The sequence below is a fragment of the Podarcis tiliguerta genome, assembly GCF_965153285.1.
Source record: "Podarcis tiliguerta genome assembly, chromosome: 9".
In the NCBI taxonomy this organism is placed as follows: domain Eukaryota; kingdom Metazoa; phylum Chordata; class Lepidosauria; order Squamata; family Lacertidae; genus Podarcis; species Podarcis tiliguerta.
This window is the reverse complement of record NC_139542.1, coordinates 4559646-4586680: the sequence shown is the minus strand read 5'-3', so window position 1 is coordinate 4586680 and position 27035 is coordinate 4559646. Positions and strand designations below refer to the sequence as shown.

General features: G+C 46.3%; 1 long non-coding RNA gene across 1 annotated transcript in view; it reads right to left on the bottom strand.

Annotated features, from left to right (window-relative positions):
- Positions 1-26295, bottom strand: part of LOC310657788 — a 43378-nt gene extending 17083 nt beyond the window's left edge. Inside the window, exon 1 of the long non-coding RNA XR_014501937.1 lies at positions 26208-26295. This is a non-coding gene — a long non-coding RNA (uncharacterized lncRNA). The remainder of the gene's footprint in view (positions 1-26207) is intronic.
- Between the last annotated feature and the right edge of the window lie 740 nt (positions 26296-27035).

The following is a 27035-nucleotide window of genomic DNA, read 5'->3' as shown; positions in this document are numbered from 1 at the left end:
TCCCTTTGCTCTGTCCCTGCTCTTGCCAACCTAGCAGTTCAAAAGCACACCAGTGCAAGTAGATAAATAGGTACCACTGTGGCAGGAAGGTAAACAGCATTTCCATGTGCTCTGGTTTCTGCCATGGTGTTCCATTGCATCAGAAGCGGTTTAGTCATGCCAGCCACATGACCCGGAAAGTTGTCTGTGGACAAACACTGGCTCCTTCGGCCTGAAAGCGAGATGAGTGCTGCAACCCCGTAGTCGCCTTTGACTGGACTTAACAGTCCAGGGGTCCTCTACCTTTTTTACCTTTAAGATGTCAATCAGATCAATCAAAGGCCTGGTTAAAAAAGAATGTTTTTGACTGGTGCCTAAAGGTGTATAATGAAGGCACCAGGTGAGTGTCTCTGGAGAGAGCATCCCACAGATGGGAAGCCACTGCAAAAAAGGCCCTGTTCTTGGTTGCTACCCTCCAGACCTTTCAAGGAGGAGACACGTGAAGAAGGGCTTCAGAAGGTGAGTCTGGGTAGGTTCATATGGGAAGAGATGGTCCTTGAGGTTGCATGAAGAACTTTCTTTTATCTGCATTGAACCCCCCAAAATTCAGCTACTTTGGATGTCCACAAGAGATGGAGAAAAACATGCATAATTTTTGCAAACTTTGTCATGTGGACTTTTGCTCACCTTTTCTTTAAATGGTAAATTCAATCCTCTGCTTCGGGCTGATTGCAAACCAGTGTACAAATTCTCAGCAATTCATTTCCAGAACCAAATCCCTGCCCCTTTTCAGCATCTGGCATTAAATAACCAGACGGGCGATGGAGGGGGGGTGGAATTAAAAACTGGAAATTTGAAGTCAATTAAAATCAACTGCATCGTAAAAGGTGCTTAGCAAAACACAAAAACGCCAGTCCTATTTTTAGACAGAGATTGCACTTGTTGTTCATGCTTTCCAAACCCCGTCTAAATTAAGAGCCCGGCACAATTAAACTGCAACCTTTAACTGGGACTCCTGCAGTTGGTAATACAAAAGCACCAGACGCTGTCAAATCGATTGATAGCGCAGGAAGGCAGAATTAAAGCACAGGATTCATTTTTCTTTCTGTATAAAAATTGATCTAGCTTTTGTGGTGGTTGTTATTGCGGTTTGGGCTGACTTTCTCATATATATATATATATATATATATATATATATATATATACTTTTGTCAAAATGATAAAATCAATGCAAACTAACGGTGATACCAAGGTTGGCGAAGGGTGGAGAGCGTTCGCCCAGACAATTCATTCCAAAGCTATTATAACAGAGCCTCTGTATACAGAAGCAGTTAAATACTTAATGCAGGAGTTTGAAAACTCTGGCTCAGGGGTTAAATGTGTGGGGCGTTATTGCAGTCAAACCAATAATTCATGCTTCGCCAGATGGGCACATGAAAGGGCAGAGGCTCACAGAGCTTTCCTGCAAAATTTGCTAGCAGGGACTCTGTGAGATCCCTTGCTTTGTCTGCCTTGGCAAGAAGCTCTAACACTGCACACATCTTTCCTGCCAGGGCAGCCTCCACTTTCTCCATCAAGCTTCATATCTGACCAGATGTGCAGGTCTGAGCTCTGCAGCTCAGACAGCATTTTTGAACTAACATTTTTTACTTTTGCAACTTAGATAGGCAGCTATAAACCTGCTCAATTTTGCTACTGTAACTGCTGCTTCAAGACCTAGATTATGTAAGTAAATGCTACTTTTATTTCTTCACAAAGCAACGTGTGTGTGTGTGTGATTCTTGTTTTGAAGGGTAAGAAAATGGGTACTACCAGGATGAAATCAGTCTGCCTTAAAGCATCCTGGATTATTGTTTCTAGACGGTTAAACCGTCCTTATTTTAGCTTCCAAATTTAAGCTGTAAAGGATGGTAATCTGCTGATCTCATTCATGTGATAATGACTAGACACTATATCCTCTCCTAGTGTCTAAATCCATTGCTACATAATGTGGCCCCAAGCCTCTCTATCTGGCCCTCAGAACTCTTCCCTGGCCACATCCCTTCCCCAGTCACATCTCCCTTTAGTATTTTTGTTGGGATATGTCTTTGAACTCAGATTATTCCTCTTGGTTGCCAGGATGGAGAGTGATTTGCGAGTGCATATAAAAAATAGCTTACTGTGCAAAGGGAAAAATTTACATGCATTGCTTCACCCATTTTTTCATTTGGCCCCACCCACTACTGGTATGTGGCCCCTGGAAGGTTGCCCAGAATGGAATTTGGCCCTCAAGCTGTAAAAAGGTTCCCCATTGCTGGCTTAATGTCAGATCAATCAGTCATCTGATAGCTGATGCTGGTGGTGGCTGCAAGCTTATATGGGTGTGAAATTCATGCATGACAGATGTTTGGGGTGGATAATATTTATTATGTCCAATTCCTACTATGGCAGAGAACTGGGTGGACAAAGTACAGTGGTGCCCCGCAAGACGAATGCCTCGCAAGACGGAAAACCCGCTAGACGAAAGGGTTTTCTGTTTTTCAATGCGCTTCGCAGGACGAATTTCTCTATGGGCTTGCTTCGCAAGACGAAAATGTCTTGCGATTCTTGCAATTTTTTTCCGCTCCCCACCCCCTTTTTCTAAGGCACTAAGCTGCTAATAGCCTTTTAGCAGCTAATCCGCTAATCCCTTAAGCCTTTAATAGCCGCTAATAGCCGCTAAACCGCTAATAGCGCTAATCCACTAAACCGCTAATAGGGTTGCTTCGCAAGACGAAAAAACCGCTAGACGAAGAGACTTGCGGAATGGATTCTTTTCGTCTTGCGAGGCACCACTGTATATGGCTTTGAATTTATGTCTGAATTGTGTTCATGACTGCACAACCGTTCATTGAAATTTGCACTGCCCTGAATTTTGCAATCCAGTTCCACATCTAAATAATACATACAGGAATGCATAAACTAGGGTGAAGTACACGTTAAAATGAACACATTGAGGGCATAGCATGCAACGTGTTATACCAGGCAAAACAGCTTTGCGTGTGTGTGTATATGTATGTGTGTATATATATATATATATGCTTTCGTAGATTTTCACGGGTACAGGAATGCAGGTTTTGGTGTCCTCGGGTGTCTTCCCGTGTAAAAGTTGGGGTGTCTAGGCGACGTTTCGACGAGGTCTCACTCGTCATCTTCAGGCTGGTGCTTTCGGCTTCTTGTTACTGGAACAGAGCAGGATCTCAGTGTTTGAGTTCCTATAAATACTGTTGAGGAGGTGTGGTGTATAGCCTCCAATGTTCTGGGCAGAGAGGAGGTTCCCAGGCTAGTGTGCCTTTTCTTCTTTTGTTCCTTAATTACTTGAGGGATATCTTGAGTGATTTCTTGAGTGATTTCCTGAATCCCACTTAGGTGGGTCATTAGGTGTGGATTAGTTGCTAAAGCCTTCGTGTCTTGAACTCTTGAACTTTGTGAAGAGTTTTTCTGAGAAGATGGCTGTACTGCACTTGGTTGTGCTCTGGCTTGGCTTCGTGTATAGGGGCGAGCTGTGGTTTTGTGGCCTGTGCCAGCCAGATCTGTGTAGGGATTGCAGGGGGGTGCAGCATCCGGAGGTGCCACCCTGGTTTGGCTACTGGATGGTGTCTGTAATTTATCTGTGGAGAGGGTCTGGGTTTGGGTCTGGTGTGGTTGATTGGTGATGGCGTTCTGTGTGCCTCTGGATCTGGTGTCAGATTTTGTGGGGAGGGCTAATTTCCAGATGTCTGGCAAGCGGGATGTGTCGTCACGCTTGTTCATGTTGTGAGGGTGTTTCTCTATCTCGATGGCTTCCATGATTATTCTCTTGTGGTGATGTTCCATGTTAAAGAGCAATTTGGAATCTGCAAAATTAATTTCGTGTCCTGTTTCTTTCATGTGTTGGAAAAGAGAGGAAGTTTTTTCTTCTTTTTTGACGGCATTCTTGTGTTCTGCGATCCGTGCATTTATTCGTCTGTTTGTTTGTCCAATGTACGTGGCTGGGCAGACTTTGCAGGGTATTTCATAGACCCCTTGGTTTTCCAACTGAATTTTATCCTTGGGGTTTCTGAGGATATTGGCTATTTTTTGGTTGGTGCAAAAGGCTGTTTTGATATTGTGTTTATGGAGGATTTTGCTAATTTTATCTGTAGTGCCCTTGATATAAGGAAGGAGGGCTATGCCATTGTTTTCTTCTGTGTCTTGGATTTTGGGGGGTGTTTCTTTTTGGATTAGCTTCGTAACCCTGTTTTGCTGGTATCCATTGGCAATTAACACATTTGAGAGATTCTGTAACTCAGTTGTCAAGTGGTCTTCGTCAGCCAGGCGTTTGGTTCTGGAGATGAGAGTCTTGGCTACGGAGTTTATTTGTGCAGGGTGGTGGTGTGATTGTGCATGTAAGTAGCGGTTGGTGTGTGTTTTTTTCCGGTAGATAGTGTGTCCTAGGGAGCCATCAGGTTTTTTGTAGATTAGGACGTCAAGGAAGGGAAGTTGGTTGTTGGCTTCTATTTCCATAGTGAATTGTATTTTGGGGTGTAGGCTGTTGAGATGTGTGAGGAAGCTATCCAGTTTTTCCTTCCCGTGTGGCCAAATTACAAAGGTGTCATCAACATATCTCACTCTTCACCTCAAACTCTGTAACAAAATCCACCCTGCACTCTGGGACAAATGCAAACAACTAGCCGTCTGGAGAGCTGAAACGGAGACCTCACACAAGACAGACACACACACCAACAAACTCCACAAACTAGAGAAACGCCAGAAGCCCAGCCACCCTCCACAACAACCCATGAAACAAACAGTACATAACATATCAGACAGGATCCTCACCTCAACTGAAACCAAAGTACTCTCCAAAGGTTTCAACTTTGCAGTCGCCCCGAGACGCATCCCCACGGAAAACATCATATGCGGAGTCGAAGCTAGCCTAACCAAAATCAATCCAGATGAAGCCAATAAAATCAGACTTGAAGTCACCAACATCCTCTGCTCCAGCAAACCACCCAGAAGCAATTTACACAAAGAAGAACAGAAAGCACTCACCAACCTGAAGAAAGACAACAACATAATCATTCTCCCAGCAGACAAAGGTAATGCCACTGTTGTGATGAACACATCGGACTACCAAGCAAAACTATCAAATCTACTCCAAGACCCTACCTACCAACCTATAAAAACAGATCCCACCACCTATCTGGAAAAAACCACCAAATCCAAAATAAAAGCCTCTCCTATCAGTGAAGAAATCCAGCTAAGAATCATCCCCAGAGAAAAATCATCCAGATGCCCCAAACTCTACGGCCTCCCCAAGATACACAAAGAAGGAACACCACTCAGACCAATAGTCAGCTCCATAGGCTCACCTCTACAAAATCTCGCTAAATTTCTCGCCAAGCAACTTCAGCCCTATGCAGAATCCATCTCTTCACACGTTCCAAACTCCTTCCAGTTCATAGAAACAATAAAGAAGCAAAACCTACAACCCAATGACCTACTTGTGAGCTTCGATGTTGTATCTCTCTTCACACAAGTGCCCATTAATGAAGCCTTGACAGCCATTCAAAACAAATACAATCCCCCCGAATACATCTTGGACCTGACCAACCACTGCCTAACCAACACGTACTTCATCCACAATGGACAAAGATACAAACAGATAGAAGGAGCACCTATGGGATCACCCCTCTCACCGGTCATCGCTAACCTGTACATGGAACACTTTGAAACCAATGCTTTAGACAAGTCAGAACACAAACCCAAACTTTGGCTCAGATATGTTGACGACACCTTTGTAATTTGGCCACACGGGAAGGAAAAACTGGATAGCTTCCTCACACATCTCAACAGCCTACACCCCAAAATACAATTCACTATGGAAATAGAAGCCAACAACCAACTTCCCTTCCTTGACGTCCTAATCTACAAAAAACCTGATGGCTCCCTAGGACACACTATCTACCGGAAAAAAACACACACCAACCGCTACTTACATGCACAATCACACCACCACCCTGCACAAATAAACTCCGTAGCCAAGACTCTCATCTCCAGAACCAAACGCCTGGCTGACGAAGACCACTTGACAACTGAGTTACAGAATCTCTCAAATGTGTTAATTGCCAATGGATACCAGCAAAACAGGGTTACGAAGCTAATCCAAAAAGAAACACCCCCCAAAATCCAAGACACAGAAGAAAACAATGGCATAGCCCTCCTTCCTTATATCAAGGGCACTACAGATAAAATTAGCAAAATCCTCCATAAACACAATATCAAAACAGCCTTTTGCACCAACCAAAAAATAGCCAATATCCTCAGAAACCCCAAGGATAAAATTCAGTTGGAAAACCAAGGGGTCTATGAAATACCCTGCAAAGTCTGCCCAGCCACGTACATTGGACAAACAAACAGACGAATAAATGCACGGATCGCAGAACACAAGAATGCCGTCAAAAAAGAAGAAAAAACTTCCTCTCTTTTCCAACACATGAAAGAAACAGGACACGAAATTAATTTTGCAGATTCCAAATTGCTCTTTAACATGGAACATCACCACAAGAGAATAATCATGGAAGCCATCGAGATAGAGAAACACCCTCACAACATGAACAAGCGTGACGACACATCCCGCTTGCCAGACATCTGGAAATTAGCCCTCCCCACAAAATCTGACACCAGATCCAGAGGCACACAGAACGCCATCACCAATCAACCACACCAGACCCAAACCCAGACCCTCTCCACAGATAAATTACAGACACCATCCAGTAGCCAAACCAGGGTGGCACCTCCGGATGCTGCACCCCCCTGCAATCCCTACACAGATCTGGCTGGCACAGGCCACAAAACCACAGCTCGCCCCTATACACGAAGCCAAGCCAGAGCACAACCAAGTGCAGTACAGCCATCTTCTCAGAAAAACTCTTCACAAAGTTCAAGAGTTCAAGACACGAAGGCTTTAGCAACTAATCCACACCTAATGACCCACCTAAGTGGGATTCAGGAAATCACTCAAGAAATCACTCAAGATATCCCTCAAGTAATTAAGGAACAAAAGAAGAAAAGGCACACTAGCCTGGGAACCTCCTCTCTGCCCAGAACATTGGAGGCTATACACCACACCTCCTCAACAGTATTTATAGGAACTCAAACACTGAGATCCTGCTCTGTTCCAGTAACAAGAAGCCGAAAGCACCAGCCTGAAGATGACGAGTGAGACCTCGTCGAAACGTCGCCTAGACACCCCAACTTTTACACGGGAAGACACCCGAGGACACCAAAACCTGCATATATATATATATATATATATGGAAAAAACTGCTTCCAAACATATTAGGACAAATTCATACTAGAATGCTGATGACTCTTCATGATGGCTTTTAAAAACACACAAACAAAATAACAAAGATATGTGTCGATGTAGAGAACTGAAGTTAAGAATGGAAAAATGAGAAACGGAGAGAAACCAAAATTGACAAATTCATCCTTCCCTAGTTAGAAAAGAGGGTCATCAAATAGCAAAAAGAAATTATTTAATATGGTAGAGACCATTTGCTGAATATAGGTGGAACATCTAGTCCAATTTATGAATCTCTGGCAGCTTATGAATCACTGACAGGTAGTCACCCAACCTCTATTTAATATTTTTCCAATGAAGGAGAGTCCATTATAAAACACTGTAAGCATTTCTGCAAGTTTGTTTCAGTCTAGTTGATGTTCAAACTTTGTATAGTTTGCTTTTTGGATGGCAGTAAAGAAAATAACATATATATAAGTTGATGGCTATTGGGCATGTCAGCTAAACTGGCCTTCCACATAAAAGGATACTTATGAGAAGCAGATTCTAGTTACAGACCGAGGAGGGAGGCACTATCACTCTCATGCCCTGCTTGGAACTTCCTAGGGACTTCTGATCATGCTGTGAGACAGGGTTCATCAACTTTGGGGCCTCAGACGTTGTTGGACTCCAATTCCCATCATGCAAAGTCACGTTCTACAGTGGTCAGGTTGTCAGCATGCAGAGGGGTATGGGAGGCCAGCTGGCAAGCCCAATTCGGACATCTCCTTCCATCGGCCCGTGCTCCGACGTAAATCAGAGACCCGAACTTCAAAAGCCTGGACACGCAATTAGCAGAGTGTACTGCACACACAGAAGTAGGCGTGAGACATGTGAAGTCATGCTGCAGCCACAGATTTATTAAACATAAATCAGAACAAAGAAACATGTCTTCTCTATCTCATGTCGTCTCGGAGAGCACAGCAAAAGCAAAAGCTATACACAAATGGAAGTTCCTAGCAAGCTGTGCTGGAGTGTAAACAGACATGTGACATCCAGCAATCTCATGCCTGTTCCTTAAGGTGGAATGGAAATGTCAACACAGGTAGGATGGGATTGGTAGTCCAGCATTGGAGAACAAAGGTTGACTAACGGTGCTGCAGGAAATATAAGGAAAGGCTAGATCTGGGGCCAGACTTGGTGGCCTCCACACAGAATCACAGAAACTTTACTTTCTTGGGCTTCATGATCACTGCAGATGGTGACAGCAGTCACGAAATTAAAAGACACCTGCTTCTTGGGAGGAAAGCAATGACAAACCTAGACAGCATCTTAAAAAGCAGAGACATCACCTTGCCAACAAAGGGCCATATAGTTAAAGCTATAGTTTTCCCAGTAGTGATGTATGGAAGTGAGAGCTGGACCATAAAGAAGGCTGATCGCCGAAGAATTGATGCTTTTGAATTATGGTGCTGGAGGATACTCTTGAGAGTCCCATGGACTGCAAGAAGATCAAACCTATTCATTCTGAAAGAAATCAGCCCTGAGTGCTCACTGGAAGGACAGATCGTGAAGCTGAGGCTCCAATACTTTGGCCACCTCATGAGAAGAGAAGACTCCCTGGAAAAGACCCTGAAGCTGGGAAAGAAGGAGGGCGCAAGGAGAAGCGGATGGCAGAGGACGAGATGGTTGGACAGTGTTCTCGAAGCTACCAGCATGAGTTTGACCAAACTGCGGGAGGCAGTGGAAGACAGGAGTGCCTGGTGTGCTCTGGTCCATGGGGTCACGAAGAGTCGGACACGACTAAACAACTAAACAACAACAACACAGAGAATCATAGAATGTTTCAGAATATGTCTGGATTTTCCTCGATATTACCAGGATTTCAAAGGTGGAATTGACTTCTGGGGGAATTTCCGAAAGGTGGCACTCTGTTCTTAGGCAAGTCAATTGAAAGATCAAGGGCTTGGGGGCGTTTTTGTACAAAGAGGGCCTTCTGGCGGTTCCCTCACTGCGAGAAGCCAAGTTACAGGGAACCAGCCAGAGGTCCTTCTCGATAGTGGCACCCGCCCTGTGGAACGCCCTCCCACCAGATGTCAAAGTGAAAAAAAAGTTTTTAATGTTTAATAGGTTATTGTATTTTAGTGTTTTGTTGGAAGCCGCCCAGAGTGGCTGGGGAAACCCAGCCAGATGGACAGGGTATTATTATTATTATTATTATTATTATTATTATTATTAACTTTTGGTTTCCCTTTGGAGTGATTCTGAGGTCATGTTTATGGCAGAAAACAACCTCCGCCTTGCAACTAGGGGAACTTTTGTTCCACCACCTGGGAGCCGCCCTGCCGAGGCATCTCTTGTTATTATGACTTCTTTTAAAAAACCAAAACCAAAAAAAAATGAGACAAAAATTGATTTATGTAAATTAAACAGCAAGAAATACCAGCACTCCAGTCAGGAGGAGAAATGCTGCTTTTACAAGCTCAATATTTCACACAGATTATTCATTCTTCTCCGTGAGCTATTACCTCTTTGCCTCCTCTTATATTTTTACCGATAGCATTAAATGCTGGATGTAGGCAATATCTTTGATCTATGGACAATTTACAATGCTGGGTCACGCGACGCGCACAGGCGAGGCAGGCCGGGCTGCTCTCTCCTTCTCTCCCCTCATCCACCCCCATTACCTTATCGGCTTGTACATAACAGAAATGGTGTACACACACACACACACACACACACACACACACACACACAGCAAGAGCTACTCTTGCTGGCCTCAGCTCCATCAAGCAAACAGCATCTCTGTGGGAATGTCTGCACAGCCGTTTTGAAAGAGTGCAGATGGGCATCTATTGAAGACCCTTGTGTCTCGGGGACGATCGCCGGCCTGTAGAATGGACTCCCTCACAAAGTGGTGGAATCTCCTTCGCTGGAGCTTTTCTCTTTTTGGATGAACCCTGTTGTTGTTGTTTAGTTGATTGCATTGCTGCAATCCAGAGGCTAAGCAGGGAAGCATTTGGTGAGGCTCCAAAAGACACAGGCAGCACTATGTTGTTGTTGTTGTTGAGTTGTTTAGTTGTGTCTGACTCTTTGTGACTCCATGGACCAGCGCGCGCCAGGCACTCCTGTCTTCCACTGCCTCCCGCAGTTTGGTCAAACTCATCTTGGTAGCTTTGAGAACACTGTCCCACCATCTCATCCTCTGTCGTCCCCTTCTCCTTGTACCCTCCATCTTTCCCAACATCAGGGTCTTTTCCAGGGAGTCTTTTCTTCTCATGAGGTGGCCAAAGTCTTGGAGCCTCAGCTTCACGATCTGTCCTTCCAGTGATCACTCAGGGCTGATTTCCTTCAGAATCAAGAGGTTTGACTTTCCTATACCTTTAACATATTTATCACATTTCCATAATCCCTTCTTTACTTTAAATAATCGTTTAAAAATCACACTCTCATTTGTAAATTAGCTCTTTCTGTCCTTATTACCAAACGTTTCATGTTAAAGCTACAAACGTCTTCAGGTGTTTACAGTTTTCTTTTAAATAATATATAAATTGGCTCCAATCCTTTAGGAATCTCTCATCGGGTCGATTCCTAATTTTCCCCGTCAGCTTCGCCAACTCCACAAATTCTACCATCTTTATCTGCCAGTCATCTAGGGTGGGGAGTTCTTACTGTTTCCATCTCTGGGCCAGGAGGATTCTTGCTGCCGTTGTGGCGTACATGAATAGGTTTACATCTTTTTTGTGGATTTCCTCATCAATTAACCCTAATAAAAATATTTCTGGTTTTTTACTGAAATTATATTTCAATACCTTTTAAATTCATTTTAGATATTGTCCTAGAAGGTTTTAACTTTAGTGCAAGTCCACCACATATGTAGGAAGTTTCCTTCCTTCTTCCTACATTTCCAACATGATTTATCCTGACCTTTATACATTTTGGCAAGTTCATGGTGTGATGTACCAACGATATATCATCTTCATTGATTTTCTTTAAGTGCCGCACACGCCGTGAATTTGATTGTTTTATTCCACATTACTTCCCACCTCTCAAAATCGATGTTATGCCCCAGAACCCGGAAGCCTTAGAGTTGGCCTTAGAGCTCAAAACCCTGCTTCAAGCACTCAGCAGCCATCTTGGTCCACTGGGGCTATTTCAGCAGAAGTTGGAGGGGGGCATCTGTTAGGGATTCTTCAGCCATGGTGCTTGCCTTGCAGGGGGTTGGACTAGATGACCCTCAGGGTGCCTTCCAACTCTGATTCTATGTGATATTCTGTGAGATGAGGACGCTGAGAGTTGTTAGGAAGACTCTTTATTTCCCTCACAGAGCTGAAATTCTCAGAGGGGCTTAACAGCTAATCCCTCTTCACAACTCTGAGAACTGTAGTTCTGTGAGGGGAATAGGGGCCTCCTATTAATACTAATAATATCATCATATTTATTTATATCTCAGCTTTTTTCCTGACACGGACTCAGGGTGGCTTACAGCTAAGACAGGAACAGCTAAAAGCACAGGGTAAAAAGCCACAATTAGCAAACGCACATTTCCCCGATGAAGATTGAGACGTCCTGAGGAAAAGCGAAGCATTCCAGGATCAAATTAGAAGCTGGGAAACGTACTGGGAGCCAGTGTCGGTCTTTCCATGGTTCTGTGGTGGCTACATTTCATACCCTCCATCTTTCCTCCAATGAAAATAGGGACATCCTATTCTGTGTCCTCCATCATTTCTCTGATGGAAATAGGGACATCCAGTGCTATTTTTCTAGAAAAAGAGGTGCCAGAACTCACCATGAACACCTCCCTTCTTCTCTTAGAATGGCAATGGTGCCCACCTGAGAGGTGCCAGAACTGAGCTCCCGTGAGTTTTGACTGAAAAAAAGCTCTGGAGGCATCCTACTCCATACCCTCCAATAACCCCCTCCCCATTTCATAGTGTTTGTGGGCCCCAAAGGAAGCCCACTCTGAGTTGGACACACATACACACACAGAGAAACGCATGCCAGGCAAGCAGCAAATGAAAGGATGTGGCGAAGGGAAGGCAAGCCTCTGGATGAATCAGGGGGATTTATTTAACGTCTTGCTGGGTCCTCACAATAGATAGGTCAAGGCACTCTGACAAATCCTATTTGTCATTTCCCCAAGACAAAAGCCCAATTGTCCGCCTGCAAATGGATTGAGTGAGGTGGAGACAACTGTTGCCCGGGATTCAAAAGGCCGGAGAAGACCGCTCTCCGTCAAAGGTTAGGCAGGCATCTCCATGGTTTCTTGAAGGTCACAGAGCCTTCTGGCCTGATTCAGGCATTCCTCTCCAGTGAAATGGGCCTTGAGTCACGGCCGTGGGGGCTAAGAGGGGAAGCTGTGAGGCAGGAAGCCTTGGCTTTGAACCTTGCCTCTTCTCACAAACTGGCAGAAGTTGCCAGGCTACAGCTTGTAAGGACACAAGAAGAGCCTTGTTGGACCAGGCCAAGGGACCATTGAGTCCAGCATCATTTTCTCACTGTGGTTGCAAGATGCCTGCAAGCAGGACTCAAACACAAGTGCAACTCTGCCCGCCTGTGTTTTCCAGCATTGCTGTCTCCAACTGTGGAGAAAGAACCTCACTTCTCGCAGGGAGAGAACTGCCAGAAGGCCCTCGGCGCTGGACCTGTGTCTGGGCAGAACGGTGGAGGTGGAGACGCTCCTTCAGGTATACTGGACCGAGGCCGTTTAGGGCTTTAAAGGTCAGCACCAACATTTTGAATTGTGCTCAGAAACGTACTGGGAGCCAGTGTAGGTCTTTCAGGACTGGTGTTATGTGGTCCCGGTGACCGCTTCCAGGCACCAGCCAACCGCCGCATTCTAGATTAATTGCAGTTTCTGGGTCACCTTCAAAGGTAGCCCCACGTAGAACGCATTGCATATGTGGCTGTGATGCCCACGACCATTTGCAAATGTGTCCATGGGCTGAAAAGGGTTGAGAGAGGATCTGGGGCTGCAACAGCAGCTCACATCTTAAGGATCCTTCCATGCGCTGTGCATTGCGCAGGCACCACAGCAGAATGGAAACTCGTGGAACGGAGAGAACCAGCGGGACAGGATGATCTCTGGAGACAAATGCTATAAGAAGGGCTATCAATGGCTATTAGCCATGATGGCTCCACTCTGCCTCCACAGCTGGACGCAGCGATGCTTCTGAATGCCAATTGCAGGAAACCGTAGGAGAGGAGAGCATTCCTCTTGCGCTCAAATCCTGCTTGCTCGTTTCGCTTTGGCCGCTGTGAGAACAGGATGCTGGACTAGATGGGCAACTGGCCTGATCCAGGCTCTTCTTCTGTTCTTCTTCTCTTAAGGACAGGGAAGGGTGTATCATTTTGTACGTAGAAGTGGACAGAGAGTCAAATAAGACAGAAATCTCAATAGGAGCAGAGCTCCTTCCCAGAATCGACGGGTATGGAAATATCAGGCCCGCAAAAGGAATAATGATGATGATCATCATCATCATCGTTTTGTGGATGACTAGTCCATATTTTCCTATAAAACATTTCCTAACTGGTCTCACTGTGTTGGTTCAGGCTGACCTTTTTGTTTTCTCCTGCATCAAAAGATCACCCATGCCCATGTGCCTGTCAGTGCGCAAGCTAGGGTGTGCACGCATGTATATATGTGTGTGTGTGCGATGCCAAATTGTCTGAGTTTGACAGGATGGAGCTAGCTGAGATTTGGAGTAATAATAATAAAAATGTTTGCTTTTTTCAAACCGATGCTGGTGATTTGTGAGTTTGGACTCAACCCGCCTAAAACTGGACAAGATTAAGCCAGAGTCTAATTTGGGCCTGCCATCTTGAATCATAATGGTGCCTGGAGTCCGAACACCAACCAAGACCAAAGACTCATCCTGGGAAGCCTCATGCTGAGTTTAGAAACCGTATCTCGAGAGGCAACTATGCCAAACTGTGGGCGAAGCCCTGGCCAAAGTCCCACGCATGTGTGATGCAAAATTGCCCGAACTTCATCAATCTTATGCAGCTGACAGGTCGCTGAAGCTTTCCCTGCTTTGCCATGCGCCAGCAGGGTCCGTGGCGTCAGTTATGAAGCTGTGAGACTCCTGTAGTTGCCGCTGACAGTTGGCCGGAGGCCAGCTCGGTTGTGGTCTCGCCGTGTCTTTCCAAATGACCGTTTGACTGTGACACGTTCAGTCGGCGCTGGAGCTCGACGTGGGAAGGAGAAAGGAATCATTCAGCCTGCAAGGCCATTGATCCGCACGCCTGATCTTTTCAGCGGGAGCAAATGTGCGGCACATGTGTTTGGGGGGAGGGAAGGGAAAGGGCTGGCGTTTCATTGGAGCCAAAGAGACACCATTGTGTGGGGAGGGGGAAGGGGGCGGGTGGGCTGCGAGAGTCGAGAGAACAAGCCATTTATCACTTCCACTGAGTAGTTTCATATGTAAGGAACTCTTTATGGCCTCCCCTAATTGCCGTGATATTCCTCCGGCAATCACAATTCTTCCTTCTATCTGTTCAGCTCGGTCTGATGGATTGGCTGCTCGTGGAAGGGAAAGCGAGAAAATAAATAAATGCTAAGAGAAAGGGAGGAGAGGAATCAACACTGGGAACTATTCTGCACTCACTCTGGGACCCAAGGCGTGGCCAAAACAGGGAGAGAAAATGGCGGCCAACACACCCACTGTGGCTCTTAGGTGAAGGATTCTTTATTCTTTTTTTTACTATTAGCAAGGAGTGCCTGGCACTACCTGGGAATTTGTAGAAACCCCAAAATAGTCAGTGTTTTTTATATGGATAGTGAAATTTGTGCACTTGAACCAATCACAATGAAGTCATGCCAAAGTATGAACCAAAATGCCACATTGAACCAAAATGGGACCGAGAATCCAGACGTCAACAAAGACACCACCCTCCATCTTGGAAACCCTCAAGAGCCAGCTAAACCTACGTCAAAATGCAGGCGAAGTCACACCCTGACCCTGCGTTTTGGTCTCCCATCTTGATTCAAAATGGCGCCAGGCACCCAAACCTCCACCGCCGCCTCAGAAACTCTTGAGCTGAATTTGGGTGGCGGTTATCCTGAGAGGTGGCTGAACCTATACTTCAAAATGGGTGAAGTCATGCCAAAGTCATGTGTCCGTCTGCCATCTTGATTCAAAATGGTGCCCAGCATTCAAACAGTGACAATGACTGCCATTCCCTCCTCAGGAACACGTGTGCTGAGTTTGGTGATGATATCTCAAGAGGTGGACAAATCTATACCAAACAAATAGACTGAGACAGACATCTGATTTGGGTGCAACTCTCTTTTCATCCCAGCATAGAGTTGCTCAGAACTTGGGGTGGGGTTATATTGGTTTGCTTTCTTCTTAATAAATGTATACAGTGGTACTTTGGTTCTCAAACGCCTTGGTACTCAAACAACTTGGAACCCAAACCCTGCAAACCCAGAAGTAAGTGTTCTGGTTTGCAAACTTTTTCAGAAGCCAAACGTGCTCCATTTAGAGTGTTACGCTTCCGATTTGAGTGCCACACTTCCGTTTTGAGTGTCACACTTGCATTTTGAGTGTTACGCTGAGGTCTTCCTGCTTTTGCTATTTATTTTGCGTTTTTTGTTTTTGCAGCTCATTTTGTTTTGTTTTTGTGACTGTGTGGAACCCAAATCAGCTACTGATTGATTGTGTGACTGCAGTACATTGTTTATTGCTTTCATTTTATGGATCAGTGGTCTTGTTAGATAGCAAAATTCATGTTAAATTGCTGTTTTGGGGATTGTTTTTAAAAGTCTGGAATGGATTAATCCATTTTGCATTACTTTCTATGGGAAAGCGTGCTTTGGTTTTGGAATGCTTTGGTTTTGGAACAGACTTCCTGAACAGATTAAGTTTGAGAACCAAGGTACCACTGTACCTTGCACTTTCCTTGAGAGGAAGAAAGGCAGGAAACATATTACTAAAGCAATTAAAACTTCGAACAAACAGTTAGCGCTACTTTCTAAAGTGCAGTTTAAAGCAAGTTTCCAAAAAGCAGTTCAAAGCAGCCATCTAAAAAGCAGTTTGAGACTCGTAAAAAATTCCATCCGTGGTTAGGGTGAGCTAGTATGTTTTTGTGTGTGGAATCATTCAGGGGAGTTATTTGTAAGGCTGGATTTAAAAAATAATATTGTGAATTACAGTTTAGAGGTCCCAGGCCTTAAGGAAGACAGATTATCCTCCGCCAGGGCCAGGGCCTTCTCAGTGATGGCTCCGACCTGGTGGAATGCTTTGTCCCGGGAGACCAGGGCCCAGCAGGATTTAACCTCCTTCCACAGGGCCTGTAAGACAAGAGCTATTCCGCCTGGCTTTCAATTTGAACTTAGCCTGATCTTTTATTCCCCTTCCTCCCCTTTTTATGAAGATTACCCGCTCTGGGATCCCACAGCTAATTCTCCCCTGGTCTCCCTGCTGGCCCAAGTAGGACCAATTCAACCACCTAGCCCTGGTGATCATCTAATGTTTATTGGATGGATTTCCCCCTTAAATTGATTTTTGAATTGTGAATTTATTGTTATTCACGTTTTATACTGTATTTTATGCTGTTTTTTGTTGCATCAATTAAGTGTTTTAAATTTGTTGTTAGCTGCCCTAAGCCCGGTTTTCTGAACCGGGAAGGGTGGGGTATAAATTAAAAAATATTATTATTATTATTATGAATTACGCATATGCCAGATTGTCACCAGGACTCTCGAGTTTTGCAAAGCTGCCCAAAGTCTTATTAGATCAGCTCTGCTACATCTATAATTCAAGGGGAGGGGATAAGGGGCGGGATCCGAGGATGAGATTAAGATCATGCTATTTAGGGAGCGCAGGCAATCCAAGCCCTCTTCAGATAAGTCTTGTTGCGAGAGAAAGTTCCACATTAGCCGCTGAGGACTCTTCCCGTCCATTCTCTCCAGGCGGCGGCTTGCAAAATTGATTAACAAACACACACAGAGAAGAAAATTGCAGAGCTTAAGCAAAAGAATAATGATTTTTCTAATAGGAATGTTGCCTTGATTAGCAGAAATTATAGGGCAGCACTACTGGTACGCTTTGCCCAACATAAACCTGGAACCAGGTCTTAACTGCCAAATGCGTTGGAGGGGAGGGAGAACAGGTCAACGTAAATCAAAATAATCCATGACCTGTTTTGCAAAGCGGTTTCCAAAGGGGCTGGGTCAAATGGGTGGCAAGCAGACTGTGGGCCGTTTTATAAAAACTAAGCATGGCATAGAGAAAGCAGACACGAGGAAAGCTTTTCTCCCTTTCTCATAACACTAGGAATCATGGATATCTGAGGAAGGAGAATGCTGGAAGGTCCAGGACAGATAAAACAAAGGACTTCTCCATGCAGCACAAACTGTGGAACTCCCTGCCACCAGAACCTTGCAGAGCCTGGCAGAGGCCTGGGCCAGGTAGATAATGTGGCCCCCTTTTTTTTACCTTGGGATAACTGAAGTCTTATAAATAAGTAAGTATATAAATAATTTTCACAAAAATTATGCTGACAAATAATTTTATTTCAAGGCTTGAACCGTATCTGCATATAAAGAAAAAATGGAAAATATAGATATACAATAGTGCTTTTTAAAAATACATGGGGAAAAGGATTATTTTAAGTATTTACATTTAAAAATGCTTTCCTAGCTTTCTTTTCTGCGAATTCTTCAATTACGCAGGAAAAATCAAGCCACTTCACCTTATTGTGGTTTATGTCATTTGGCAAACAAGATTTCAAACAAAAACTCACCAACTTTCAACAGCATGAAAAGCATGGTCCACCACCACGTTCGTGGGGTGCTGGCTGCTGGAGTCTTGGTCGCCTCCACCCACCCAGCGCCCATTCCGCACTCCTCTGCGGAGCCAATCACAGGCACCGCCCTGGACGCCAGGGAAGCTTTCCTCTCGCACTGCCAGCCATGGCCCCAGGGAATCCCCCCACCGCCACCACTGCCTTTGTGCCTCTGCATTCGCCCCAGTGCATCCCCTGTGATTGTGAATATGCTGACCGAGGCCCCCTTTGGAATCGGAGGCCCGGATCCAAGTGGCCCATATGCCCCCCGCCATCTGGGCCTGGGTGCAACAGGAGGCTGTGACGGTCACCAACCTGAGTGGCATTGTTAGACAAATTCATGGAGGAGAGGGTTAGCAATAGCTACCAGGCATTGATAGTTATGTTCTGCCTCCACAGTTTGAGGCAGTGATGCTTCTGAGTACCAGTGGCTGGAAACCACAGGAGGGGAGAGTTGCTCCTGTGTTCGAATCCTGATTGTGGATTTTCCCCACAGGCATCTGGTTGGCCATTGTGATAACAGGATGCTGGACTAGATGGGATTATTATTATTATTATTATTATTATTATTATTATTATTATTAATACCCCACCCAACTGGCTGGGTTTCCCCAGCCACTCTGGGCAGCTTCCAACAAAACACTAAAATGCAATCACCTATTAAACATTAAAAGCTTCCCTAAACAGGGCTGCCTTCAGATGTCTTCTAAAAGTCTGGTAGCTGTTGTTCTCTTTGACATCTGGTGGGAGGGCGTTCCACAGGGCGGGTGCCACCACCGAGAAGGCCCTCTGCCTGGTTCCCTGTAACTTGGCTTCTTGCAGTGAGGGAACCGCCAGAAGTCCCTCGGCACTAGACCTCAGTGTCCGGGTAGAACGATGGAGGTGGAGATGCTCCTTCAGGTATACTGGACCGAGGCTGTTTAGGGCTTTAAATTTCAGCACCAATACTTTGAATTGTGCTCAGAAACGTACTGGGAGCCAATGTAGGTCTTTCAAGACGGTGTTATGTGGTCTCGGCGGCCGCTCCCAGTCACCAGTCTAGCTGCCGCATTCTGGATTAGTTGTAGTTTCTGGGTCACCTTCAAAGGTAGCCCCACGTAGACCGCATTGCAGTAGTCCAAGCAATGTTGGCCTGATCCAGGGAACTGTTCTTATGCTCTTCTTAAGATGCTTTGGTGGTTGATTCTCACGATCAACCTGTTGGACGTGCCTGATCTAGGGGATTTCCTGGCAATGGAAGGATTTCTGCAAGTGTTTTGTTTGCATACTGATATTACTACAGTCATAAAGGTAAAGGTAAAGGTACTCCTGCCCGTACGGGCCAGTCTTGACAGACTCTAGGGTTGTGCGCCCATCTCACTCAAGAGGCCGGGGGCCAGCGCTGTCTGGAGACACTTCCGGGTCACGTGGCCAGCGTGACATTGCTGCTCTGGCGAGCCAGAGCCGCACACGGAAACGCCGTTTACCTTCCCGCTAGTAAGCGGTCCCTATTTATCTACTTGCACCCGGGAGTGCTTTTGAACTGCTAGGTTGGCAGGCGCTGGGACCGAACAACGGGAGCGCACCCCGCCGCGGGGATTTGAACCGCGACCTTACGATCGGCAAGCCCTAGGCACTGAGGCTTTAACCCACAGCGCCACCCGCGTCCCAACACTACAGTCATACCTTGGGTTAAATATGCTTCAGGTTGAGCATTTTCAGGTTACGCTCTGCGAACCAGAAGTAGCGGAATGTGTTACTTCTGGGTTTCGCCACTCGTGCATGCGCAGACGCTCAAAATGACGTCACGCACATGCGCAGAAGCGGCAAATCGCGACCCACGCACGCGCAGACGCAGGTTGCATTCTACTCAGGATGCGAACGGGGCTCCGGAACGGATCCTGTTCGCATCCAAAGGTACCACTGTAATCAGTTGTAAGGAAAAATCCAGAATGCAACTTTGGAAAAACTCCTTGGCTCTCACTTTCCCTGACAGAAAAATTAATCTGGGGCCTTCCCTGGGTAATTCTTTCAGACTGCAGGTTGGGTGATTCAACTGCAGATGTCAAAATGTCATGAGAAGCGGGGGCAGGTTTGTAACCCAAAACCCAGGCAGGGCAGCTAGGTTCTCCAGGGCTTTTCTCACTTAGTCTTAGGCTAAGAGGGGCCAGGCTGCATTTTGTGAGCTTATACAACTCTTCAACTTTCACCCTCCCAGCTTGCCTCTTCTGTCATTTGCTCCAGGCTGTGGCTGACAAGCATTCCTAAGGGAGAGTCCCAGATCTACGAATTTTGCCGCAGGGGTTCAAAGGTCGGCACTGCAAACCCCGCCTCCCCAGATAGTGAGCATCAAGCAATGAATCAGGGGATACAATTATCACAATTTGCAATATGCAGAGTTCCAGTTCAAGAAAGCAGAGTGGGTTAACTGTATTAAAGCTGGCCCTCTATCTATGCAGAACACCCTTTTGCAAAAATACATAATAATAAAAGATGCCGTTCAAAACAAAATAAAAAAGAGAAGAAAAAGCCACATAAAGGGGGGGGGGAGAGCATTGCAAACACCATTCCTGCATTGCAGGGGGTTGGACTAGATGACATTTGGGGTCCCTTCCACCTCTACAGTTCTACAGTTTTTAATATATATAATACGCACGCACACACACACACACACACACACACACACACACATATAGTGCTGCAGATGGTGACAGCAGTCACAAAATTAAAAGACGCCTGCTTCTTGGGAGAAAAGCAATGACAAACCTAGACAGCATCTTAAAAAGCAGAGACATCACGTTGCCAACAAAGGTCCGTATAGTTAAAGCTATGGTTTTCCCAGTAGTGATGTATGGAAGTGAGAGCTGGACCATAACGAAGGCTGATCGCCAAAGAATGGATGCTTTTCAATTCTGGTGCTGGAGGAGACTCTTGAGAGTCCCATGGACTGCAAGAAGATCAAACCTATCCATTCTGAAGGAAATCAGCCCTGAGTGCTCACTGGAAGGACAGATCCTGAAGCTGAGGCTCCAATACTTTGGCCACCTCATGAGAAGAGAAGACTCCCTGGGAAAGACCCTGATGCTGGGAAAGATGGAGGGCACAAGGAGAAGGGGATGACAGAGGACGAGATGGTTGGACAGCGTTCTCGAAGCTACTAACATGCGTTTGACCGAACTGCGGGAGGCAGTGGAAGACAGGAGTGCCTGGCGTGCTCTGGTCCATGGGGTCACAAAGAGTCGGACACAACTAAATGACTAAACAACAACAATATAGTACTGCCTGTGCCTTTTGGAGCCTCTCCAAATGCTCCCCTGCTTAGCCTCTGGATTGCAGCAATGCCACACTTCCCTGCCATCAGCCCTAGTCTTGGGTCCATTGGGAGTGGCCAGCTTACTCTCAAGAAACCCTGAGGGGACCTGGGTGCCACTTCTGGCACAGGCCCACCCAATAGCAACCCTCCCCATGCTTGCTGAAATCCAGGAGTCATTGGAGTCCCCCACCCCGTAAGATCAGGCTGGCTTAGAGAAGGGCCATAGTTCAGTAGTAGAGCGTCTGCTTTTCATGCAGAAGTTCTTGGTTTCAACCTCTGGCACCTCCAGGTAGGGCTTGGAGAGACCCTTATTTTACTTAGTTTCTAAGTATAATAATAATAATAATAATAATAATAATAATAATAATAATAATAATTTATTTATACCCCACCCATCTGGCTTGGTTTCCAACAAAAACTCTGGGTGGCTTCCAACAAAATATGGAAAATACATTAAAACATCAGTCATTAAAAACTTCCCTAAACAGGGCTGCCTTCAGCCCTAAGGCAGATCCTATATCCATCAACTGTCCTGATTTGAGTGAGACAGCCCAGAATTACAGAAGCCATCCCAGCTTCTGATTGCAACCCAGAATGTCCCAATTTTTTTGGTCCAGTGCTTTCACACAATTTATTTAGCTCACGCCAGGGCACCAGACCAAAAGACACTCATTTTCTCCGCCTTGCATGAGTCAGGTGACTCCTGCAAGAGTTCGGGATCCAAAACTGAGCCTCCCAATTTTGATCAGCGGGGGGTTGGAGGGCATGAGATTTCAACGCTGTTTCTTGACTGCACTGGCGGAGGAGGAGGAGTGCAGGGGGAGCGTACCGCCACCGCCAGCATGATTCTGGCAGGGTGCCATTGCGGCTGCCCCCCCACCCTTGCTGGGCACCCTACCCCTGCGGACAGTCCACCCCGCCCCCACCCGGTCTCCGCCCCCCGGTGCCAGAGCATGAAGCTCTGCCACTGCTTGACTGTACATTTGCAGGTTGTAGAATCCGACTTCTCTGGGTCAAGTTAGAACCGAGTCAACATTTGCCCCGCAATTCACTGTCCCATTACAAGATGGTGGTTTTCATCTGCTTGGAGGGGGCTTTTCAGTGGTGGCCCTGTCTTTTCTTTTCTTTTTTTAAAAAATACATTTTTATTAGTTTTTAACATATTAATTAATATTCATACAACAGAACTTCATATCTTATACAATATTTTTTTGACTTCCGTCAACGCCTCTGATGATTTTCCATTCTTATCACTTATTATGCATTTCTTCATATTACCTTTAGTTATCTTTAACTATTAATTCTCCTCATTGTCTTTTTTTTTTTTGCAATATTTCAAATAATTCACCTTACAAAACTTCTTGCAAACCTACTAGTGTAATCTGTCCATCACAATTACTTTTCAAATAGTCCATAAATTTACTCCAGAGAAATCTCTGGTCCCTCAGGTTTCGAATCCTTCCTGTTAGTTTATCTAATTCTGCATGGTCCATCAATTTCAGGCGGCCCCGTCTTTTGACATGCTGGTGCAGCTACTATGGCCTGATTGCAAACACCTCCGGTTTAGGAGGCAGGAAAAGCAAACGACTGCAGAGAGAAGAAATGTGAAACACAGAATATGCAGGTATAACCACTATTCACCAGTTGTAGCCAGGTCCCATCTCATCTGGACTGAGGACCTCCCATCCCTTGGCTGCAGTAGCCCACCCAGTGAAGAAAACATAAGCAACAAATAATTTACACACTAAGCTATAGATATATGGCTCACTGAATATACATCAAGCAGGGCTGCACAGCATCTTCAGCAGCCCAGGGGTTCCGCTGGACAAAAGAAGAAAATAATAATTTGAAGATCTAACAGTTCAAGAGATTTCAAAGCATCCAAGGACATGCTCTGATCAGGATAGAGCTCAACAGTTCCTTGCAGGAATTCTCTGCTGCACCCCGCAGCAATATCTGGTGGGGGAAGAATCTGTAAGTCTTGAAAACAGGCTTAAGACAAACATCTGAGCTCCTGTGGAGAGGCCCCTCTGCCTCCTCTTCCAGGATGACTCCTGGGACTTTCCGAGAAGAGCAGGCTTATTGAACTTGCTCCACTACTATGAAGAAAAAGGGATGAATACATTCTTCTCTTAATAACAAGGATAGAATCCTAGAATCCTAGAGTTGGAAGAGACCACAAGGGCCATCGAGCCCAACCCCCTGCCAAGCAGGAAACACCATCAGAGCACTCCTGACATATGGTTGTCAAGCCTCTGCTTAAAGACCTCCAAAGAAGGAGACTCCACCACACTCCTTGGCAGCAAATTCCACTGTCGAACAGCTCTTACTGTCAGGAAGTTCTTCCTAATGTTTAGGTGGAATCTTCTTTCTTGTAGCTTGAATCCATTGCTCCATGTCTGCTTCAACATGGGTTACAGGGAGAAGCCGTTATCACAGTTCAAGGTCACATTCCAAGCAGGTGAAAGCAGGCAAGGAGGTCACTGAGCAATGAGGGATGTAACCTGGGTAAAGTGTAAAGGGAGTGTTGGCGCTCTGGTCCCGGGTTCCCCACTCCCTTGCACTACCATGTCTCTGCCAGAAGAGGGTGTCAGGAGCGAGGCAGCAATAAATCACACAGAGTAAGTGAAGTTAACTCTTTATTAGAAGAAACAGGGTCTGCTCAGGAGTGCCAGGCCTAATGGGTACAGAAACTCATCCTGGTATCGCTTTCCCCTATGAGGCAGTTGTGGGAACTAGGGACACAGGCGGCGCTGTGGTCTAAACCACTGAGCCTCTTGGGCTTGTGGATCAGAAGGTCAGCGGTTCAAATCCCCGTGATGGGGTGAGCTCCCATTGCTCTGTCCCAGCTCCTGCCAACCTAGCAGTTCAAAAGCACACCAGCGCAAGTAGATAAATAAGTACCACTCTGGTGGGAAGGTAAATGGCGTTTCCGTGCACTCTGGCTTCCGTCACGGTGTCCTGTTGCCCCAGAAGCAGTTAAGTCCTGCTGGCCACATGACCCGGAAGGCTGTCTGTGGACAAACACCGGCTCCCTTGACCTGAAAGCGAGATGAGTGCTGCAAACCCATAGTCACCTTCGACTGGACTTAACCGTCCAAGAGTCCTTTACCTTTACCTTTAGTTGCAGGAACTGAAGGTCCCTGCCTGTGCTGGTCCCGGGGGTGTTACCGTGCGGCGTGGTCCAAGTCCAGTCCGAGGTCAAGGGTGCGGTATGGAGGCTGTCTGTCAAGGCTGAAGCTGGGTCCAAGGCAAGGAGTCAGGTGTGGTCAGGAACTCTGGCAGGAGAGCAGGGCAGGGTGCAGGCAGGAACAGGTTACCAAAAGTGTTGCTCCTGCAACCTTGGACTGGGCTGGCTGGCTTTTATCTGCCCCGAAGCATAGGGCAGTCCCAGTCCACAGGTGACTCGCCTCTCCTGGCCTGGAGGCGAGCACTCCTCCTGTGAGAACTTAGTTACTGGACCCAGAGGCAACCTCACCTTCCCCTGACGGGGCTGAGAGTGGAGCACCTGCAGGCAATGGGTCCTCGATCACCTCCGGAGCCAGAGCAGATTCAGCTGGTGTCCTCTCCTGAGGATCCGGGACAGGTGAGGGCCCTTCAGGTTCAAGCCCCAGCTCCGGCTCAGCTGGTCCTGGAGGCAGGGACTCCTATGCAGGCTGGGATTCCTCAGGTTCAGCCTCTGAATCCAATTCCCAGGCCATCACACCACCTCCCCACAGCAGCCTAAGCCTCACCCACTCCTGGGTCCTTCCCAAGCAATTGGAGACTACGCCTGCATGTCTATCTTTGCTCCTCTCGCTTCATGCCTCTCCTGGTTCTGGGAGACCAGAGCAGAAGGGAGCGTGTCACAGCAGGAGGGGACAACCACCTGGCTTCTTCACCAGCCTGCCTCATCCCTGCCTCTTGGCCTCCCTCACCTTTCCTGCTTCAGCTTCTGATTCTGAGAGAACACCTGGACGTAAACTATCAGAAAACCAAAGTTATGGTTTTCTCAAGAAAATATAGACCCCACAGTTGGCGTATGGACAATCAGCCAATCAAACAGGTCAAAGCTTTCAAATATTTGGACCTTATCTTCCTTAAGTCCAGAGGGTTATGGGGAGCACACCAAAAATGTGCAAAAGAAAAAGCATCCCAAAATGCCAAGACTTTGACTCTCTTTTTCCATACAAAGGGTGGCAAACATATACCATCAGCCCTAGAATTCTTCCAAGCTAAACCCCTAACACAGCTACTATACGGGGCGTAGATTTGGACTGGTAACCACCTTAGCACTTTGGAAGCTGTTCAATCAAAGTTTCTAAGGCAGATTTTACCTCCATGCACCCCAAACCCATCATTGAGACTGGAGGCAGGCCTCCCTTCAGTAGAAGTACGGACTTAGCAAAGAACTCTTAACTTCTGGCTCCGCCTAAACTCAAATCTCCCCGGTTTACTATCCTTAGTACTTCAAGACTCCCATAAAAGTGCCTGGCTTAAAACTGTCTATCAAAAACTTCTCTCTAGTGGCCTATCCCCACAACACCTACTCGCTATGGGCCCTACTAAAGCAAACAGTCTAAATGGTCAACGTCTAAAAGATATAGAGCATCAGAACAACCTGGCCACTATAAGGAAATTCTGCTCTTGGTATGTTCATTTTCCACCTCTCCATTTTGATTCTCTGGCCCCATATCTGCACAAATTTATTATCCCAAAATACAGGTGTGCTTTTACACTAGCAAGACTGGATGTTTTGCCATCTGTGGTACTTGAGGGTCGATTCCAAAAGATCTCGCCTGAGAAACGTCTTTGCCCCTTTGGAGACGGTAGCACCGAAACAGCAGAACACCTCCTCCTGTCTTGCACTCTCTACAAAGACCTGAGGAATGAGATCGTCACCCCACTCGTACTCACCATCCCAGGGCGCTCAACCACTGCCACAATGTCCTTTCTTCTATCAGATCAAAATGAGCAGATAACAGCAAAGTTGGCTATCTTCATAGCAGGGGCAATCAGAATAAGGGCCACTAACTGACGGCTGATTCAGGACTTTAAATTGTGCTCTTATATCAAACTTCCTTTTCTGTGTATACTGTAATGTTTTACTGTTGCTATGGCCACTGGCTAATGTGAATAAAGTTTTAACTTATCTATCTTATCTTAAAAGGGATGCAGGTGGCGCTGTGGGTTAAACCACAGAGCCTAGGACTTGCCGATCAGAAGGTCGGCGGTTCGAATCCCCGCATCATGGTGAGCTCCCATTCTTCGGTCCCTGCTCCTGCCAACCTATCAGTTTGAAAGCATGTCAAGTGCAAGTAGATAAATAGGTACCACACTGGTGGGAAGGTAAACGGCATTTCCGTGCACTGCTCTGGTTCGCCAGAAGCGGCTTAGTCCTGCTGGCCACATGACCCGGAAGCTGTACGCCGGCTCCCTTGGCCAATAAAGCGAGATAAGCGCTGCAACCCCAGAGTCGGTCACGACTGGACCTAATGGTCAGGGGTCCCTTTACCTTTTTATCTCATCTTATCTTCTGATTCTGGACTTCTCTCTGCCACAGACTCTCCCCGCTCCCTAAGCCCTGTTGCCTCCCCAGCTTCTGACACCTCCTCTTCCCAGTCCTCTCCCTCTGACCACTCATCATCATCCCACCACCAATCCCCGGGCTCTGAGCCTTCTTCCCTCAGGGGTTCCCACCTGGTTCCTCTCGCCATTCCTCTGTGTCCA